Here is a 6,605-nt window from a genome sequence, read left to right as displayed (position 1 = left end):
CATGTGAAGTGTTTCCCTTGACAAATATTTAGTGTCTATCCTTGTCTTTCCTTATGATTATTGGCTTAAATCCTATTATATCTGCAAATAAAATTGGAACCCCTGCTTTTTTATGATTTCTATTTGCCTGTATTATAGATGCCCATCTATTCACTTTGAGTCTTTTTTTTTTTTATCCTTTGAGGTAAGATGAGTCTCCTGTAGTCAACAGATACCTTGTCTGTGTTTTTGTATCTAGTCAACAAACCTATGCCTTTTTTTAGAGGACAATTTAAGCCATTCACATTAATTGAGAGAATTGATAGGTATGGTAGAATTTTGACCTTCATGTTTTTCAAGGGTCCAGTGCATATTTTTAATCCTTTCATCATTGACAAAGTTAGGTTTAGGTCAATAAATTTTGTGTGTGTTTAATTTGGTGGATAACATTGTACTGGTCATTATGCAAAATGGGTCTGAGTATTTACTGGAGAGCTGGCTTAATTATGGCATATTTCTTCAGCATGTGTATGTCAGTCAGTTTTTTATTTCTCCATTACAAATTAAACTCAGTTTATCTAGATACAGGATCCTAGTCTGAAAGTTGTTTGTTTTAGAAGATTAAAGGTTAATAACCGTCCTCTTTTGGCTTGAAAGTTTTCAGCTGAAAGATCTGCAATCATTGTAATATTTCTCCCTTTCTAGTTAATGCTTTTCTTACATAAGACTGCTTGTGGGATTTTCTCTTTCATGTTAATTTGGCAGAGTTAATTACAATATATCTAGAAGATGCTTTATTTAGATTGAGACTTGCCAGGATTCTGAAACTGTCTACTATCTGAATTTCTGTATCTCTTGCAATGCTTGGGAAATTCTCCTCCATAATATCTTGGAGTAGAGCATCTGTGACTTTAGGGCCATCCTCTTCTCCTTCAGGAATTTCTATAAGTTGGATATTTGATCTTTCGGAATGATCCCACAAATCTCTCATGGAATATTCTGTTATTGTTTTCAATTTTTCTGCCTCTCTGAATGCTTCAGATTGTTCCAAAGCTATGTCTTCAATTTCTGAAATATTTTCTTCTGCCTGCTCAACTCCATTAGTGAGAGAATCTACTGTATTTAGAAGCTCCTCAAATAACTTTTTCACTTCCTTGATCTCTACTATATCTTTTCTCATTATGTCCATAATCTTGGTGACTTTGTCTTTGAGACAAATTTTAACTATTCTTTGGATTTTCTTTTTATTTCTTTTTTTTTTTTGAGACAGAGTCTCACTATGTCACCCTCAGTAGAGTTCTATGGCATCACAGCTCACAGCAACCTCAAACTCTTGAGCTTTATCAATTTTCTTACCTCAGTCTCCTAAGTAGCTGGGACTACAGGCACCTGCCACAATGCCGAGTTATTTTATTTTATTATTTTTTTTTTTTGTAGTTGTCATTGTTGTTTGGCAGGCCCAAGCCAGGTTTGAACTCAACAGTCCTGGTGTATGTGTACGGCACCCTAGCCAATGAGCTACAGGTGCTGAGCCTACTCTTTGGATTGCTATTTCCATGTTTTCCTCCATTATATTCATCTCATTTGCCATCCACATTCTGAATTCTATTTCTAACAATTCATCTATTTGTCTATGTATGGCATCTTCTGTTGTAGCTCCTTTGTCATTTCCTGGGAGAATTTATCTAATCTGATTATTCATATTGCCAGAATTCTTCAGCTGGTTCAGACCTATAATTATTTTCTACAATTTGGCAATTAATACTGGTGAGCTGAGATGGTATTGGGGGTGGCCGAAAGTGGAGTTAATTGGCCCTTTACATGTGAGCTGGATCTTGTGATTGTGGCTTTTCCCCATAGCCTTACAAAGGTCCCTTTAAGAGATGGAGCCACAGACTCTGAGAACCTGCTTGATGAGATAGCTCAAGCTGTCTTGAAGTCAGCCAGCCTCTACCCAATCCTAAAGAGTCACAGTATTAGGCTAAAACCTCAACTCAGGAGAGATAGAAGCAACTGAGGCACCCTGCCAACCACCATTGACAGCTGGAGGAGGCTAATCAGTTCTTTCTCACTAGAAAACAACCTCCTCTCAACCTTGGAGTGTCCTCAGGTGGACAGCTCAGGTCATGAGTTCTAATCAGTTTGTCCAAGGCAGTACATCACTTGTCAATAGGGAAAGTTGAAAGGATCTCCAGGGGCCTGATGGTAGAAATCCACAGGTAGTTCTTTCCCACAAACTTGAGAAAATCAAGTTGGACCCCTCCAGTGATCCACCAAGCCAGAAAAGATCACCCACTGCACATTGCTGCAGTCTCTCTCTCTCTCTCTCTCTCTCTCTCTCTCTCTCTCTCGTGCATCCCTCTCTTCCCATGCCTCCAAGATTCCACTTGAGTCACTGTTTCTACCCTGTTGTCCAGCAGCTCACACAATGCCCAGGCCCTCAGGGAATTGGCAAACACCCTGGGCCCTTCATAGTACAAACCTTCAGACCACCAGGTGTGGTGGGGAGTGGACCGGGAGTTCAGAATTTCAAGGAATGTATTTGTTCAATTTTATGCCAGGCAGGAGCATGGGTAGGCTCACAAGTCTGACTTCCCTGGAGAAGGAGCCCTGGTGTTTAGAGGCTCTCTCCTATAGGGTAAAATGAGTGGTCTTTTGTTATGTGCTCACTTGCAAGCCTCCTGCCTTGGGGAGGAATCTCTTGCATTCTTGGCAATGGGCTTTGTACCTGGAATTTGTTTTCTTTCTTTTTTTTTTTTTAACAATAAATTAGGACTTCATGTTGCTGTCATTTGGTATAACACAGTCAAGCATTTTTCCTTTTTTGTTGTTGTTGTTTTTCATTTTTTTGTCTTTTTAAATACAAGGCAACTTGCCAACACATTATTTGAAAACTATTAATCATTCACATTGCTTCATATCCGTAGAGAATTTCTGGCCAAAGAACAGTGGATAGTGTAGTAAACAAAGCTCAAAATCTGAGATAAGAACATCAGCTCACATTCCCCAGAGACAAGAGAAAAGGTAAGGTCTTAATTGAAAAAAAAAAAAAAAAAAACAGAGCCCAATTGAGCGTTTTTAACAAAAGAGGGGTACAAAAATTTACAACAAAACACAATCTAAAGTTACAGGAAAGTGTGGAATTTCTATGCAACTGTCCAGCTGGGAATGAGAAATGTTGAGCATGGAGTGGATGAAGGTATGCTCAAAGAATTCAAGGAGCAGAAGAGGCTGTTTCTAAAGTAGGCCCATATCCAGCTATTACAACCATGCTCATTTGGTAAAGGAAGTATTCAAAGAGCTTAAGGCTTTGTGGATTTTTTTTTCCCTTTCTTTCTTCATTAAACTGAGGGGCTGTATTACTAGAGGGTGAATGGACCAGTGGGGCCACTCATTCACAAGGCTACTCAAATCCACACTACAGTCATTTAGGAACATGGCATTTAAAACTTACAGTGTAGAGCAATATTCTTAGCCAGTGTACAGAACCAAATGCATTTGGTTCTTTATTGGCACTTTTTAAAATTTTGGTGTTTTTAATCCCAAACTCCAATGTGATCATCCTTTACTTACCCAGATCCTTAAGCAAGATTATTCTTTTGCTTTTTTTTTTTTTTTTGGCGGGGGGAGAAGGTGGAGGATAAAGCCAGCAGGTTAACTCATCAGAGAGGCAACAGTGAGAAAGGGATAGTGGTTATGCTGGATGACTGTGTTTCTCTAGGTCTAGAAAAAGGGGAGTCAGGAACCAAGATGCCAATACACAGACAGTCCCCCCCATATTTTGAGGCTATGGCCAAATACCAGCAGAATGTGTTTGAGGTTGAGCATGACAAGGACAAGTGTCATGGGTCTGGGATCAGTGCAGACACAAAACAAAGCCTTGAGGAACGGAAAGGAACTGGAAGGAGAAAAGACTGGGTCAGCTTTAATTTAAGATCTTTAGATGAATGAGAAATTGGGTTCCAGAGCACTTGGGAAGTCTGGCTTGTTAGGGATGGATAGCTTATGGGCTGGGGTACCTACAGCTACCTTGACTAGGGTCCTTCTTTCTTTCAGTCCAACACCTCAGTCCTAAGGCAAAAAGGCAGAGGTTCAAGCTAGTTGGAAATGACCAAGATGGAAAGACTGTGACACAGGCAGAGAGAAAAGCCTGGTACTGGGGTTAGGTTGGGGTTAAAACCAAAAGTGGCAGGAGGGGAGATGAGAGGAACCCTTCTGTCCCCAATTAGATCCCACCAAATTCCCTGTCTTAGACATCTAAGAATGATCACATTGGAGCGATGAAACTCTGAAACTATCCAGTTACTTAAAAGTAAGACTAAACCTAGGAAGGTGATGGATGAATTGTAACATGTGGAGGACAGCAGTGTTACCTATCTATAGCCTGAGTGCTGAATATGAAGACTTCTACTATCTGTGGGATCAGGAGCTTGGTTGCCAGGGGCTCAGCGGGCCTTCCTCAGCATGGCCAGGCTCTGTTCCCGGAAGCAGGTCTGCTGTAAATTTCCACTTAGATAATCCACTGTTTGCATCAAACTGTTCTGGCTTGCCACTGGACCGCCCCTGGTCCCTGCTCGATAGTGGGCCCCAGGAGCTGTCACACAGTTGAGAAGTGCACCTGTGGGCTGTCCACTGTAGAACAGGATGATGAGGTCCTGAGACCCAGAGCTGCCGCTATTGGGAGTGGGCAGAGTATTGTTCCACAGGTGTTGGAAATAGTGACCACTGGGGTAGGCCAGTGGGGCTGCCAGGCCATTGACTGGTGGGGATGGGGTCAGCTTTTCCATGGGTGGCATCAGATGAAAGGACTGTGTCAGGCAGAGTTCCTGTGGGTAGGCAGGGGCCTTGCCCACAAAGCCAAGCCCTGCCATCTTGAGTCCTGCCATATGCTTGCTTGTCAGGCCAGGGGCTGGAGTTCTACCAGCCTCACTGTACACCTGTTGTAGGTGGGCCAGCTAGTGCTCATTCCAGGCAACCGGCCTGAGGTTGCTAAGGTAGCTAGTGGGGGCTTGAGAGATGCCTGTAGGCAGGTTGACAAAGCCTATAGCAGGTAAAGCGTCTGCGGCTGCATAGGTGTGCTCCATGAGATTGACCACACTTGAAGGCATTGGTATGGGGATGCTGTGGTCCTGGGTGCTTGCATTGATGAGCAGACTGTGACTGATGGGGCTGAGGTTGGCGACCTGGCCTTCACACACTGAGGTAGTGCTTATGACTGCCCCTGTCTGGCAAAACTGATTGATCTGGTGCATGATGCTGTTCAGGTCCAGGGGCTGGCTGTGCTGCAGGGGAGCTGCTATCTAATGGGGGATAGTTGAGGTAGATACGGTCACATTTGGCCTCTATGTAGCAAGGGATTGGTGGGGTGCTGGAGACCCTGGTGAGCCAGGGCCTGAGGGTGGACCAAGCCCTGGGTTTGGCCCATGTTTTGAGGGTGACCCAGGCCTTGAGGCTGCTGGAGGCTCTGAGGGTGGGACAGCACCTGGGGTGGCAGGATACCCTGAGGGTTCTGCAGTGTCTGGGAAGGGGCATAGGCCAGGGTCTGTGCATGCTGCAGGGCCTGCTGGAGGACCAGAGCCTGGGGGTGGGCTAAAGTGCTGGGTGCCACAATAGCATAAGGTGCCAATGGGGATTCATGATGGCCTTAGGGAGCAACCAGGCTTGGGTGTCATCAAAGTCCTTAAGTATGCTTTTGGATGGCACTTTGACAATGGCCATCAAGCCTGCCTTAGTGGCAGCCTGCATGGGGTAGAGTCTGTAGCACTGGGCTGATGTGTCGAGGCCGTTCACAGTACGATGAATGTGTTTCCATTGGGGAACGTTAACCCTTTTGGGGAAGATATAGTCAGTGTGTTTTTTTTGACCTTTGCATATGCATCTAATTTGGCTGGGGTAGGATAGGGAGTACTTCTCATTTTTTGTGTATGGTTCCATTTCTGAAGTCCAGTGTTCATCTGTGTGTGAGAAAGAAGCTGAAAGGACAGATCACCTGGCCCTGGTAGACAGACTAGCATAGCATACTGGCATCAAAACAACATGGGGCAGTGGCTCACTTGTCAGGGCCTGGGCCCAGCCCTCATGGCTGCTCCGTTGCTGCTGGCCCCTAGTCACCTCAGCAGCCAGCGGCCGTGGGGACTCACAGGAGCTACTCTTGCACCTGCCTGGAATTTGTCTTCTTGGAGTCACAGCTTGCTCAGCAGAGATGATGTGAACTTGTCTGTTTTCTTTCTTACCTCAGCTCCCCACCTTCAGTTTCACTGAGTCCAATGTGTCCAGTATCTCTCCCACTTTACAGGAGCCTGTAGTGAAAGCTGCCTCTAGTTGGCCATCTTACTTCCTCCTCCCCACAAATATTCATTATTCAATCACATAGATTGATTACATATCTTTGAAATTGTGAATTATAGTAAACATATGACAGTATGTGACTTTTAGATATAAAGATTTATTTTCCTTTGTGTAGATACCCATTCATGAGATTACTAGTCTACTTTTAGTTATTTGAAGAATTTCTGTACTGTTTTCCATAGAGATTGTACTAATTTACAATCCCACCAATAGAGTATAAGTGTTCCCTTTTCATTGCATCTATGCCAGCATCTATTGCTTTTGACTTTTTAGTGATG

The 6,605-nt window shown here is 43.8% G+C and overlaps 1 pseudogene; it reads right to left on the bottom strand.

Moving 5' to 3' along the window:
• Positions 1–4,352: 4,352 nt before the first annotated feature.
• On the bottom strand, positions 4,353–5,993 carry LOC128578283 (protein FAM222B-like; annotated as a pseudogene).
• Between the last annotated feature and the right edge of the window lie 612 nt (positions 5,994–6,605).

The sequence above is a fragment of the Nycticebus coucang genome, chromosome X (genome assembly GCF_027406575.1).
Source record: "Nycticebus coucang isolate mNycCou1 chromosome X, mNycCou1.pri, whole genome shotgun sequence".
Classification (NCBI taxonomy): Eukaryota; Metazoa; Chordata; class Mammalia; order Primates; family Lorisidae; genus Nycticebus; species Nycticebus coucang.
This window is presented reverse-complemented; position numbering and strand designations above follow the sequence as displayed.